The 16,335-nt window shown below is 33.0% G+C and overlaps 1 protein-coding gene across 1 annotated transcript in view; it reads right to left on the bottom strand.

Annotated features, from left to right (window-relative positions):
- PCDH11X (protocadherin 11 X-linked) overlaps nucleotides 1-16,335 on the bottom strand; it is a 1,221,358-nt gene that overhangs the window by 1,193,326 nt on the left and 11,697 nt on the right. The window lies entirely within an intron of this gene.

The following is a 16,335-nucleotide window of genomic DNA, read 5'->3' as shown; positions in this document are numbered from 1 at the left end:
ATGAATTGTAGTTTATCTTTACCCATGTGGGGCATGTATCTTTACAAATACAAGCTGATCTGATGTGGTAGATTTGCATACCAAGGACCTGAATCATCTCATTTATTACTGTTTCAATGTGGGTCCTCTAAAGAAGGGCCCTAGCTGTGACTTCTGGGGTGTTTCTTAAAATAATAAAGTATTATGCAGCATAAAAATAAACTTACTATAAATTGTTTTTCTTTGATATAAAATATAAAGTTAAAAAGAAAACTAATAAATTATGTTGGGAAACCTGGCCAGTAACAAGCAAAAATGAATTCAGACTTCTAAATGAAAAGTACACTAAAATGAAGGTCGATTAAAGATGTTGATATCATATTTGAAACTATAAATTACATCGAGTAAAATATATGTAGAAAACTTCATGATGTTGAATCTAGATGTGCCATCAATGACTCAGTGCCATTGGCCAAGCAAACTGAAGCATACATGATCAAATATGAATATATCAAACTTCTTAAGAAGTTTCTTCAACACTAAAGAAAATATATACCCCACAGACTGGGAGAAATTATTTTCCCTTTCACAAATCTGATAAAGTGTGAATTTACAAGATATGTAAAGCAGTGGTAGAAATTCAAAAGTAAAAATAAAAATGGGAGAAAATTTGAACAAAATTTTTCTAAGCTATATTTCAGGTGGCCTAATGCATATGAAAAATTATCTACATAAGTTATCATCATAAAAATTCAAATTCAAACAACAGTATATATTGTTTAAATCCAGTGAAATGGCACACATTATAAAATAAAAACCACATAAAAACTATCACAAAATAGACAGTGTTGGCAGACTTGTGGGGAATAGGTATTCTCATTCACTCCTTGTGGGAATGTTGACTGTTTCAGCCCTTTTGAAAAACAATGTTGGTATTTCTCAAACAAGAAATTGAGTTTCTATATAACACAAAAATTCTGACTATTGGATTTATACCCCCAAAATGTACCATATCCAGAAAAGAAACATTTGTGTTCCTATGTTCATTGCACTAGTCTTCTAAATAGCAAAAGTGGAACAACCCATATCCAAGAACAGATGACAGAATAAACAAATGATGAAACATATATGTGAAAGGCAATACTGCTAAGCTATAAGAAAAGATCAAATAATAAAATTTGTTAGTATATAGATGTCTCTGCACAGTATCAGGCTGACTGAAGTTACAAATACAGGCAAAGACATAATGATCTCTCGTACGTATTGTATATAAAAATAGAGAATAATAATTGCCCAATGGCAATAGAAACTGAGAACTGTTCTTCAGTAGGAAGCTTATCACAAGGGATTATAGCATGGCATGGCAATTTTGGGACAATGGTGGAGGAAAGTAGACACTGGTAGAAGGCATGGTTGTGTAATGTGTTATTCATGGCGTGTGACTACAGTATTATAAAACACGGTCTTCAAAGGAATATATTATTTTTGAATATTATATTGCATATTATAGTAGGCAAATACAATTAGTTTTAGATTTACGCAATGCTATACAAAATTACTATATTCTACTGCCATGAATGTACCAATGAACCTCCATTACTGTGCCCATGTCACCTCTGTTCTGATCTTTATCCCTCCTTGCTTACTAATATTTGTACTTTGTTTTAAATTCTAGTGACAAAATATTTTTTGTTTTTCAGTACTCTCCACTCTGGTATTTGTCCTTCTCTCTGACTTATACTAAACATGATACATTAATTCCATCAATGTCAAAATAAATTGAATGGTTTCATCTTTTCTTATTGCTGCATAGCATTCCATTTTGTATATATACCACAATTTCTTGATACATATATTGTTAGGCATTTGTGTTGTTTTTATATCTTGGATTTTTAAAAGTATTTAAATGAACATAAGATGCATGTATTTTTATAATAAATACATTGGATAATATCAATAATTAGAACTGAGTTTAGATTTTTTCTAATTTTTAGATAATTTCTAATTACCTAGTGTATTTTAGATGTTTGTATATATACATATATGTATGTTTTATAATAAATAATTTGGATAATGTCAATAATTGGAACTGAGTTTAGAATTTTCCTAATTTTTAGATAATTTCTTGTAATGGTCTTTGTTTCACATGGAATTTCCATTTTACTTCTTTAAATAAAAAATTATATTCCAAATAAAGATATACCAGGATTGAAGGCAAACTATTTTTTTTCTTTTTTGTAGAATGAAAGAAATTTGGTCACAACACCTGTGTTCAATATTTACTCCTTGCTCTTTATGAGGGATCATATTTGGGGTACCATACATAGATCTGGGGAACTGGAATTGTTTAGTTTCTGTCAAAGTAAGCTCTTAATGCTTTAATTTCTATACAGTCCTTAAAATGATTTAATTTTATTAATGATAGTTATTGTTTTGATATATGTGATTGCATCCATTGAGATTAAAATTTTTAAAGATAATTATGCAACATGTATCAATTGTCCTTAAATTATATAACCCAATAATAATTTTTTTATTTATACAGTGCCTTTGTTGTGTTCTGACCCATACTTTAAAGAAGTAGAACTATCTGCATTCCTATATGTGTTACTAATAGGTCTTAATTATCACCTTGGGCCATATACTGTTCAGAAACAACTTTCAGTTCTCCAAACTATAATCAGATCCCATGGAGAACACTATATTAAATAAATATCCTCAAAGACTAGTGCTTTCTTTCTTGCATGTTTCCAGACAGGAAGAATCAATATAACATTTACTCATTTTCAACATTGGATTAATAGTCTAGAGACACAAGTGGCTGAAATCTATTTGATTTATAATATATAGAAAAATTGGATCTAAGTTTCACATGCAGAACTTTCTACTCCAAGACACTTAACACACATTTCTATCAATCACACAAATATTGTTCCCCAGCACACATACCATCTTAAATTTAAGAAGCCTAATTATACCCAAAATAATAAGATTCAAAGATTATGAACTATTTTAAAATTAATAATTGTGATACAATATAAAGAAATTAAAATAATATAAAATATTTGGAAAATATTGGAGAAATTAAAATCAGTAAAGAGTTTATGTACAAAATTTTACCTCAATACTATTTTTAAAATCTTTTATTTATACTACTTAATATATTAGGTACTTTTTAAGTGTTTTTGCTTTAATATAAGGAATAAGACAAATCTGCCACTTTAACTACTCTTATTAAAAATTCACCAGAAAGGCCTGAGCAGTGGCGCAGCAGCAGGGCGTTTGCTTGATTATGGCTGACCTAGGACAGACTGCGGTTTGATCCCCCGGCTTCCCACATGGTCCCCCAAACCAGAGCAATTTCTGAGCACATAGCCAGGAGTAACCCTTGAGAGTCACTGGGTGTGACCTCAAAACAAAACACACAGCAGAAATCCTAGATAACAATTAAGGAAGAAATAAAACAAGTGAAATGAAAATCACTAATAATAACCAGTTTCTGCTTGTAGATATGACTAAACATGCAAAATGTAATAAAGTATATTCAAACAAATAAAATAATTCAGATTACAGGATACAGAATCATGTCTTTGTGTAATAATGTAACCTGAAAAATAAAGAAAGGAAGTGGTTTACAGTAAAATGCTTAAGCATATAAGAATAATTATATAGAAATACATCACCAAAATTAAAAATATTTATATAGAAACCACAATATATCACTAAAATAAAATGAATACATAACTAGATATAGTCATGTTTATGTTTTAGAAGTGGTAATGCCAATAAAAATTTAGTCTTGAAACGTTCTATAGATTAAAATAATTCTTGCAAGTATATTCCAAAAGAAATGCCCACACAAGAAAGTACAATTCTAAAATTTGTATTAATCCTTATAAGCTAAAATTTTCCTAAAAGTAAAGAATGCAGATACACGTCCCAGTGCCAACTGGTATTATGAAGTAATGATAGTCTAAGCTGTGTAATACTGGCCTAGAAACAAATCCAGTCCATTTTTAGAGAATCAAGAGCCCAACTGAAATATGCATGCATATCTACTAAACAAGATATGTGCATGGTCAGCATAAATATATACTGTGAGAATGTTTTAAGGTGCCTGAGCTGTGGCACAAGTGGTAGGGCATCTGCCTTGCACACACTAACCTAGGACGGAATGACCTAGGACGGACCACGGTTCGATCCCTGGAGTCCCATATGATCCCCTAAGCCAGGAGCAATTTCTGAGCGCGTAGCCAGGAGTAACACCCTAGCATCACCGTGTGTAGCCCCCCAAAAGCAAAACAAACAGAAACAACAACAAAAAGAAAATAATGTTTTAAAATAATTGTTCTAGGAAAGTTGCATTTAAACACATGAAATTAAATATAATTTGAAGAAAATTAAGCAAAACAGAACATCAAAGTCATTTCATTTTAAATATAAAATAAGGAACACAAATAAATATTGCAATGTATTCTCTTGACAATTATTTTTATGACACCAAAAGCACAGAAAATAAAATAAAAAATAAACCATTGATAATAAGTGAAATGTTTCTTGCTAAACAAGAATAATAAAATAAAATATACATTAAAAGAAAGATGTTATTTACATACAAATTACTGATATATTTTTATATACAAAATACTTAAGTACTTTCTACCACTCAATAAGATAATAGCAACCTTCATTAAAATTTGAAACAAATATCATTAATTTGTGTGTATAAGTTTGAGTAACACTTGGAAATGTTCAGGACTTACTCCTGGCTCTGTGCTCAGGGATCATTTCTAGATAAAAGGGCTAATGAGGTGTAGGGATCAAAATCATGCCAGCAGCATGCAGGGTAATGTCCTACTGGTTATATCATTATAGCTCCTGATTTTTCAAATGATACCCAAAATCCTATAGACATACAGAAAAAATTAAAATGTTTTATCAACAAAAAAGAAAATGTACTTAGTTTTTATGATTGAAACTCAACTAAAAACATGTTTGGAATATGGTGCTTAAATAAAAATATTATAAAAAATAAAATATACTTAGATCTTTGAGAGTAAAACAATATTTCTCTGCACACAAAGAATATGTGATGTGGTGGTGATTATATATATTTGTATAATTCATCAACATATTTACATCTCAAACTAGCAAATATTAAACATTTGTTTAATTTGTTTCCACAAATTACTAGAAAAATAACAAGTTATGACATATAGGAAGATTAATTATTCTGAATCATATACTTTAGTAGTAAAGAAAACGCAAGGTTCAGTGTTGTGGATTGTGCATATCCCCCAAAATGACATGATTATTATCTTATTTGGAAATAAGATTTAGTCATTTTAATTAAGTTGACATGAAGTCAGTGCGATAGTATGTGCCTTCATAATCATCCTTTTTAGAGGAGGGAAATTTGGAAAGATACACATATAGACATGGATAATTTACCCTGTAATAAGGAAAACTGGATAGGATTTTATAGGCCAAGTATTTCTGTCAATTGCCATAAACTTTCAGAAGCTATGTAAGACACGTACATTTTTTTTTGAAAATTCAAAATGATCCTACTCTGTTGATTTCTGGACTGTAAACTTCCCAACTTCCTATTCTGTTGATTCCTGGAATTTAAACTTATGAGAAAATAAGCTTCTGCTATTTTAAGCAACGTTGTGTTTTTTATAACAGTATTATAAAACTAAGATAATCAGTAAGAGGAATTAGATTTGTGTGAACAGAGGAAAGACACAGCCTGTAATACTAGCAATGACAAATACTAGTATTGAAAGATGCATGTCAGCAAGTTTGTTCAGTTCTTAACTGTGGTGAAGACAGCGTATGTTTGAAGAAAACTGCTAAATGATCATCTGTAAAAGAAGAAGAGATATGAATAGACGAGGAAAGATTAAATATCATTGCAAGGTCATATTAAAAGTTGTTTTTAGGAAAAATTGCGGAAACACAGCAGCAGCTCATCCCCTCGACTCCCGAGAGTAAAAGACCCCCAAATCTGAGCTCAGCAATGATGAGCCCGATTCATGGGAGAGGAAACATCAGACATCACTGGATCAAAAATCAAGCTCCTAGGATATTGCTGGCAAGAGCAGCGACGAAACAGTGAGTGGTGTTCTAACTTTGTCATTACTTTGTCCTGGCAGAATGGTGCTCTGGAGAGCAGTGCAGGTCCATCGCTGGGCCAAGCTAGCAGGACGTGGAATTTAGAGAGTGAAGCTGAGGCATGGAAGGATTGCAATTGGAGCTTTGGAGCTTTGGGTCCAACCCTAGTACCAAACTTTCAGTACACAGACATTAGAGAGTGCCCCTGAAACTATGAGGGAGAGCAGCTAAGCTAGGCAGGGACAATATGTTCTGTTTTGAGACAGCTGGTAGAGTCTTGGGGCCAACCTGCATTTTCAACAATGGTCCCTGTTCTCCAACAAAAGTGTGGCCTTGAGATAGGCAAGAGAAGATCAGAAGCTGTGATGAATTAAGGTGGACAGAATTTTGGAATCAATTGGGCTATTTAAAACTCAGGTTAGTCACCTAGAGATGAAGAATGCAACTTAGACTCACTTGGGGACTTACATTTCTTGTAGCCAAACACAGCACATTATAAAGAACCATCACACTTTAAAAGTCACAATGGGGAGGCAACGCAGAACCCCACCACACATAGTGAACAAAGGTAGAGGTTCTGAGGACCCAGCTAACATCAGCCACATATATAGCATCTCTGATACGTACTTTAGAGAATAACTATATAAGATGTTCAAAGAACCCAAAGAAACCATTGAAGAGACAGGTGATAATATTAGAGACATTATGAGAGTAGAAAGAAGAAAACTTCAAACAGATATACAGAAATAAAAAAAACTTGGTGGGTGAAGTGAAAAAGTCACTGGAGGCCTCACCAGCTGCTGATAGAATTAGTGAAAAGGAGCTTATAAAAACTCCATGCAACAGAAGCTGGGAAAGAGCCATAAAATAAATGAACAGCAGATGAAAAAACTCCTCAAAATAAGCAAACAGATAACAAAGATCTTTGGGCTAAATTCAATAGGAACAACATAAGAATCAAAGATGTCACAGAGAGAAAGGAGAAAAAACATGAAAAAGCAATGATCAATGCCATCATTGCTCAGTTCCCAAAGCTGAAGAATGAATTCATCCACATCCTAAACACCTGAAGAGTACCGGCTAAAAGAGACCCAAATAACAGCATACTAGTCACAAATATGAAAACCACAGATAGAAACCAAAAGCAGAAAGATCAAAAAGTTTAATTACTTAATTTAATCAAAAAGTTTAATTTAATTTAATATAAAGAAGCATACTTAAGATTCACAAGATTTGTTATAAGTCACCCTCCAGGCTCGAAGGCAGTGGTGGAATATACTGAAAATAAAAAACACACCTCTATGTCTTGCCATAAATACTTCACCCATCTAAGCTTGCATTTAGGTTTTAAGGAAGGATATGTAGTTACACGGATAAACAATAGCTCAGGAACTTTACATACTAAAAGCCAACTTAAAAAAGAACTGATGGGTCTAATTTAAAGCACGACAGACCCAAAAAGCACACCAAACTTCTAAAACTGGAACAAAATACCATGACAATTATATCTCTCATGGTCCTCAAGGTTGAAACAACACTGTTCAAGAAAGTGAAAGCAAAGATAAACAACTGTGACAATATTAAAATGAGAATCTTTTACACTTTAAGGATGATGTGCATTGTACGACTGAAATTCAATCATGAACTATTTTGTAACAAATGTGCTTAAATAATGTAATTATACAAAAGGAAAAATTTTGCTTCATGTTTGACATCATTAATTTATTCATGATTAAATTTAAATCATGATTTAATTCATGTAATTCATGATTGAAGTTTTTTCTTCTTTTTTTTTTTGTTTTGTTTTTTTTTTGTTTTTGTTTTTTGGGCCACACCCGGCGGTGCTCAGGGGTTACTCCTGGCTGTCTGCTCAGAAATAGCTCCTGGCAGGCCCGGGGGACCATATGGGACACTGGGATTTGAACCAACCACCTTAGGTCCTGGATCAGCTGCTTGCAAGGCAAACACTGCTGTGCTATCTCTTCGGGCCCTTGAAGTTTTTTCTTCCACTACATTCCAATTGCAAACTACATGGCAGAATATTTAGGGATTTGGGTTTAAAATAACTAAAGAACAGTTGAGGAGGTAAAGAACAATGTATGTAAATAAGTATTTTTTATTTAACATGACCTTGTACAGATACAAATTTATAATAAATAATATTATAAGGAAATCAGGGGAAAATTTGTGTAAATATTTAAAGTTACAATTGCTATGAGTGTGAAATGATCATAAAGTGGGTATACTAAAAGCTCCAGACAGGATTATAAACATATTAAACTATAATTTGTGATAAATATCTGTGGAAATATTATAATGAAATAAAGTAGATACCAAGGCTAATTGAAAAATATATCATCAAATGATTTATATTTCAGTCATAAGACAATTATGTATTTATTTTCATTATTATTTTTGATATACCATTCATGTATTAATGTCTGAAGAAAATCATTCAAGATCCTTTTCAAAAGCTGTCAAAATGAATAACTAAAATTTAATAGAGAAAAATTTCAGATTAAAAATAATTAAAATAAAACTTACCAAAATTTCACTAGTATAATCAGAGAGAAAAAATAAGGCTGAAAATTATAACTAAGTAGAAGAATGACTACAGGGTAAGAAGATTATTATAACAAAGAACTGCAGCAGGTGATACAATCTAATAATATAAAACTAACAGATAGGTATTCTAGTGAATATATAATCACATAGAAAAAAGTATGCACACAATACACCTCTGAATTAATTATTAGAGTGAAATTGGGAAGAAATGCCCATTTATACACTCTACCCACAAGCACAACGCACATTCACTTTCACACACACGTACAGAAAAATGAACCTTGGGAAAAGCATTGAATTTAAAATAAATTAGAGGTCAGAAGGAGTAGAATATGAAGATATTATTCATATAGAACATAGAAGAAAATATGGATTTGCTTAGGACTTTCCCAGAGACCAGTGAGGTAATGCAGAAAATTGGTGTTTGCCATCTATGCAGTGAAATAAATTTGTGTTGGATTCACTGAATAAGATAGGGTCCCCAATGCACTTCAGGAGTGAGCCCTGTATTTAGAACCATCCTGAGATCCACCTCATGTGGATCTCAAACAAAAGAGCAAACAAAAGAAAAGATAATGCCTCATTAGGATATAATCTTGAGGTCTCATGATGGAAGAGGAATGGACATGTTTATACATTAAATAGTGATTTTTTTCTTTCAATTTATATTCTGATGCAAAAATAAAAGACTATATAAATATACCATGTCAAAATAAAACTGTAATTATTTAGAATTTTATTTGCTGAGTCAAAATATTTTGAAATATTCTTGTCATTACAGGCTATGCACATTTTACATATTTATCACTAATATTCCTTTTCTTCAATCCATTTATCTTCTATTTTATTCACCATAATTATAAGCATTAGTGATTTTATAAGATTTTGTACTAGCTAGAACCCATAAGAAATTTCAGTTTCTGCAGTTTAAAATGTTCTAATAAAACAATAATATATGGTTCAACCTATTATACATGGACATTAGCTGCTATCTATAAGAAAATAAGGTTTAAGTTTAAAGAAACTATGATAAATATATATACAACAGGGTACTACTCAGCTATAAGTAAAGATCAAATTATGAAATTTTCTGCTCATGGATGGATTTGGAATGTATCATGCTGAAGTAATTTAGTAAAAAGGATAGACACTGTATTTCTCTCATGCAGCATGTAAAGAAATCTTGTAAATATATAATGAATACACTTGCAAAGACATCAAACACTAAGAAATTGTCTTCAATGAAATAAATCTTAGGGGAGAGGAGGTAGAGGATTAAGGTATGTGTTTGTATGTGTGAACACTGAGGGAAATAATGGAGGGATTTGGTCACTCTGGGTGAGGTTGTGGTAAAGTACTGTGCTATGCATACTGGTAAGACTATCATTAATACTTATCAACCACAGTGCCTAAAATAAAACAAAATACATATTGCTTATATTATCTGATATTTGAACATTTATCAAAATATATTGACTTTCTAGTAATAAAACATATTGAAGTATGCAGCTATGAAAACCTGAAGAAATCAACAGAAATAAACTTTTGATTTACTCCTTAAATAATATTTTATCACTCAATGACTCCATTAAAATGAAGTCAATATGATTTCATTTATCAGAAATGCTACTAAACCTTCATTTTTATCAGATAAATGGGCTGTTCAAACTTTCCTTAGTACAAAATTAAGAATCCCAGAGAAAAATAATGAAGTTGTTAAACTTTAACAAAAATGACTTCCTTTTCTGCTAAAAAGGTGTGTTTATAAGTAACCAAGAATCAGGAAAATAAAATCAACTAGGTAATAGAAATAAAATGTTATTATGCTGAATTTCAGAGCAATATGCCCAATATATCAATGGTAATTAAATAACTTTAAAGTTACAGTTTTAATTTATAAATAATAATTATAGAAAAAATTACATGAATACAGTTTATTTCTAAAGAGGACATGTTAGTCATTAAAAAACAATAACATTAATCAAAAAGAGAACTTACAGTCTTGGAAGAGACATTTCCCCTGCCTATGTGTTGCCAGAATTTTAACTCTGTAAGTTTAACCTGATAATATTGAGCCATGACATCATAAAGAAGTCTATGAACACCAGGGAGTTAAAGGAGAAATGTAATAATATTTGATGTTGCACAAGAGCTTTCTTTAAAATGATTAACAGCTTGATTTTGTTCAATCTCTTTGGTTTTATAATAAATCTTTAATATCAAATTACATGTTTAAAATAAACAAATACCCAACAAAATTATAGACTGCACACATGCAAATATTTGTATTAGTCCTAGGTTTAACAAACTATGTGGGTTGAGTGTTGAATATAAGAAACACAGAAAAGTAAATATCAAGTATGCTAGTTTAAGGTTCATGTAGAAATAAGAATTAAAAGGTGCAAAATAGTTACATTTTAACAAAAGAAGCTTATTTAAGGCATTTATATAATTTCACAAAGAGGAAAATATTTGCATAATTGAAATTCTAGAAGGGAATATAAAATTAGAAAGATTATTTGTTGAAAAAATAATAGTTAAGAATTTATCCAGGGGCTGGAGCGATAACATGGAGGTAAGGCATTTGCCTTGCGTGCTGAAGGTCGGTGGTTGGAATCCTGGCATCCCATATGGTCCTCCGAGCCTGCCAGGAGGGATTTCTGAGTGTAGAGCCCGGAGTAACCCCTGAGCGCTGCCGGGTGTGACCCAAAACAAAACAAAACAAAACAAAAAAAGAATATATCTAATCATATATATATATATGCAAGAGCAAGGAATTTAAGAGTTTCAAATAAAATAAACAAAACAGGTACTATGGTTGACAGTTTTCTTTATCCTCTGTACTGAACCCGTGAACCTGCCTGCCTTTTATATCTAAGACTTGCCAAAAGGACACATAATGATGACATCAATCTCTTTTTTCATGTCAGTGTGTCAAGAGATTTAAACTGACTGCTGCTCAATTGCCTCTATGTAGTAGTAACTGCAAACTGGGTCCCCTGGACCACACATTCACACAGATGCCCACCACTTGAACCCAGGAAAAATCACAGTGGACTCAAAATTATAACTTTTCTGTCATTTAGGTGTGTGAAGAGCTTTGTTACTCTTCCCATTTCATGTATACTTATACCATGAGTGCTATCTGTGTTTCCGAGACCACCCCTGCACTGTTGCCAGTCTATCAAACCCAGGACATGCCATCAAAGTCTATAATGCTGATGCCTATATCTTTATTCATCTAGCTACATCAGGGGCTTTGATCCAAGCACTCCCAATGGAGTGAACCAATGGAGACTACTCACTGGGTCCCCTCAACCACCCCTATACTGCTGCCCACCTCACTAACACAGGACAAACCATGAAAGAACCATGACAATAACACCTGCCTCTCTTCATCTAGGTAGGTACATCAAAGATTTTGACCCTCACACTGCCTCGTTTTTCTTGATCCATGGAAGACTGCTTCCTGGGTCACCTGAATCAACCAACAATGCTAATGCTTTGTAGATCTTTGAGGCCAAATATGTATCATAAATATTGTGTGCAAATATTTTCTCCTGATAAATAAAGTGCTTTATAATAGATATTGAGTTTATTTTACTGTCAAGAATATATTTTATTTAATATAATCCCATTTGATTGATGTTTATTTTTGCTACTGTGGCAATTTATTTAAAATTTTCTCTTCAGTCAATTTCTGAGAGGGTTCTGATATTACATGTTTTAAATAAACATGTATTTTGATATGTCTGATATATTTTATCTGATATATATTATATATTTTGATATATTCTGATATTTTCTTCAAAGTATTTTATGTATTCTGGTTTAATCTACAAATATTTAAACCACTTCGAGTTTTCTTTTGCTATGGTTGTCAAGTAGTATTATAATTTTGTTAGCATAGAGCTGCCGAGTTTTCTCCAACTATGTTTGTTGAAGAGCTTTTTACTTTGTTCCCTTTCATATTTTTAGCTTATTTTGTATATTTTTGTTGATCATAAACTTGAGGGCTTATCTCATGGCTCTCTTTTCGCTTCCACTCACCACTGGTTGGCAGTCCTTTGTTCCAAAACCGTACAGTTTTTTACTACGACAGTTTTATAGAGCATTAATGATGGGGAACTCAAGACCATTTATTTCCTTTGGTTACTTTTAGGATTCTTTTGTGTATTCCAGAAGTTTTATAATTTCATACAAAATTTAGTAGGTTGTTTCATGTATTAGAGAAAGCCATGGGTATTTTATTATGTATCGCATTTACTCAGTATAGTACTTTGTATATAGTGGTCATAATAATAAAGATCTTTCCAATCCACAAGCAGGAATCTTTCCATTTCCTGGTATTTTTTCTATTAATATTAGCAGAAATATAGTTTTGGCTGTATATTGACCATTTTAAGTAAATTAGATGATATTTTATATTTTGGATCACTATTTTAAATGCAATAATAGTTTTATATATTTTTATTTAAACACCTTGATTACATACATGATTGTGTTTGGGTTTCAGTCATGTAAAGAACACCACCCATCACCAGTGCAACATTCCCATCACCAATGTCCCAAATCTCCCTGCTCCCTACCAAACCCCGCCTGTACTCTAGACAGGCTTTCTATTTCCCTCATACATTCTCATTATTAGGATAGTTCACAATGAAGTTATTTCTCTTAACTAAACTCATCCCTGTTTGTGGTGAGCTTCATGAGGTGAGCTGTAACTTCCAACCCTTCTCTCTTTTGTGTCTGAAAATTATTGTAAGAATATCTTTCATTTTTCTTAAAACCCATACATGAGTGAAACCATTCTGCATCTTTCTCTCTCTCTGACTTATTTCACTCAGCATAATAGATTCCATGTACATCCATGTATAGGAAAATTTCATAACTTCATCTCTCCTGATAGCTACATAATATTCCATTGTGTATATGTACCACTGTTTCTTTAGCCATTCATCTGTTGAAGGGTATCTTGGTTGTTTCCAGAGTCTTGCTATGGTAAATAGTGCTGCAATGAATATAGGTGTAAGGAAGGGATTTTTGTATTGTATTTTTGTGTTCCTAGGGTATATTCCTAGGAGTGGTATAGATGGATAGTATGGGAGCTCGATTTCCAGTTTTTGGAGGAATCTCCATATCACTTTCCATAAAGGTTGAACTAGACGGCATTCCCACCAGCAGTGGATAAGAGTTCCTTTCTCTCCACATCCCTGCCAACACTGCTTGTTCTCATTCTTTGTGATGTGTGCCAGTCTCTGGAGTGTGAGGTGATACCTCATAGTTGTTATAATTTGCACCTCCCTGATTATTAGTGATGTGGAGCATTTTTCATGTGTCTTTTGGCCATTGTATTTCTTCTTTGTCAAAGTGTCTGTCCATTTCTTCTCCCCATTTTTTGATGGAAGTAGGTGTTTTTTTCTTGTAAAGTTCTTAGTGCCTTGTATGTTTTTGGAGATTAGCCCCTTATTTGATGGGCATTGGGTGAATAGTTTCTCCCACTCAGTGGGTGGCTCTTATTTCCTTTGAGGTGCAGAAGCTTCTCAGCTTAATATATTACCATCTACTAATCTCTGCTTTCACTTGCTTGGAGAGTGCAGTTTCCTCCTTGAAGATGCCTGTAGTCTCAATGTCCTGGAGTGCTTCGCCTATGTGTTGTTCTATATATCTTATGGTTTGGGGTATGATATTGAGGTCTTTAATCCCTTTGGATTTTACCTTCATACATGTTAACTGGGGGTCTAAGTTCAATTTTTTGCAAGTGGCTAGCCAGTTGTGCCAATACCACTTGTTGAAGAGGCTTTCTTTGCTCCATTTAGGATTTCTTGCTCCTTTGTCAAAAATTAGATGATTGTATATCTGGCGAACATTCTCTGAGTGTTCAAGCTTATTCCACTGATCTGAGAGCCTGTCTTTATTCCAATACCATGTTGATTTGATAACTATTGCTTTGTAGTAAAATTTAAAGTTGGGGAAAGTAATTCCTCCCATATTCTTTTTCCCAATAATTGCTTTAGCTATTCTAGGGTGTTTATTGTTCCAAATGAATTTCAATAGTGCCTGATCCACTTCTTTGAAGAATGTCATGGATATCTTTAGAGGGATCACATTAAATCTGTACAATGCTTTGGGGAGTATTGCCATTTTAATTATGTTAATCCTGGCAATCCATGAGCAAGGTGTGTGTTTCCATTTCCATGTGTCCTCTCTTTTTTCTTGGAGAAGAGTTTTATAGTTTTCTTTGTATAGTTCCTTCAGATATTTAGTCAAGTGATTTCCAAGATAGTTGAGTGTGTGTGGCACTATTGTGAATGGGGTTGTTTTTTTAATGATGCTTGTGAAGATGGTAGGCTACGAGTTGGTGATTGGGGCAATAGGAGGATTGGGAATATTTATTGAGCAAATTTGGCACAGGTACTGGAATTGGTGCTTGAAGCATTTTATGTCTAAAACTTAACTATGAATAATTTTATCTTAATAAAAACAAATAAAAGTGATATAAATATCAAGAATCTTTCAACTATAAAACAATAAACAATGAGTCATCATTCCAGGCATCTAACTTCCTACAGGTGCAAAGTGTATCACATTTAGGGTGGGACCTGCACTCCTGGAGCTTAATCAGCCTTATCTTCCTCAAAATGCCAGACTCCATACACTGTATTGTGCCTCTTCCACTTTACAAAACTGTCACCAGTCCAAACATCTTTCTGCCATTAGATACCAGGTCTGTCATACATAAGGTGAAACATGACTTCCTGGATCTGAATTACCCATGATCCTTCCTCCCAATGCCAGACTCCAAACCATGTAGGAGCCCTTGTTATGAGATCCAGGTCCAAAATTTTCTGTAGGGACACTGCTGAACTCTTCCCAAACTCCCAAATCCAAACTGTCACCAGTTCTAATATCTGTCTGCCCTTTTCCCAGGATTTAGGATTAGAAAATCACCTTTCCTGACATCCCTCAGCATTCTGTTCCCCAAACCATGTAAGAAATAGTGTGTCTGTGCTAAAATATTCCAAGTTGTATATTTGTTTTAAAAAGATTTAGGCCTTAGCATTTTGTTCTTACAGACAGTATGTAACCTCATAAATCAGTCTGCCAAACAGTGTAACAAGTCAACAGTTTTCATAGCATATTCATATGCTAAGCCTGCATGTTAAGAAAAAAACAAGAAAGACAGATATATTAGTAGCCACTTTTTATTTATTCAATTTAATATATCGCTTTTCAAAGTATCAGGGAACCTGAACTCCACTATTAACACTGACAAAATGCAAATGACAAAGAAGAATCTACTGAGGTCTACTGCCATTTTCATATGTACCTAGGAAAAAGGCCATAAGTAGGTCTGAGCCTACTTAATGAGGACCAAAAATCAATAAAGTATTACCAGAAGAAATAAAGAAGGCACAATCTAGAGAAATTAAGCAATCAATTGATAAGAAACTCAATCAATTAAGATAAGAACTATTTAAGAAGATAAGATAATGCATACAAATGGAACTGAAGGAGCAAAGCACACATAAGAAAGCCATAGTTGTCACTCTGAGGACTTCAAGGGAAATTTCTCCTGTGCCTGTGTTTCTGAATACCTGAAGGTCTCCTCAGAGGCCTAGGTAGCGCACCCCCAAAAACTGCATTTTGAAGCTGCCCAGTGAGTAAACTCTG

The sequence above is a fragment of the Suncus etruscus genome, chromosome X (assembly GCF_024139225.1).
Source record: "Suncus etruscus isolate mSunEtr1 chromosome X, mSunEtr1.pri.cur, whole genome shotgun sequence".
NCBI lineage: Eukaryota > Metazoa > Chordata > Mammalia > Eulipotyphla > Soricidae > Suncus > Suncus etruscus.
The sequence above is the reverse complement of the archived record's forward strand: the minus strand, read 5'-3'. Positions and strand labels throughout refer to the sequence as shown.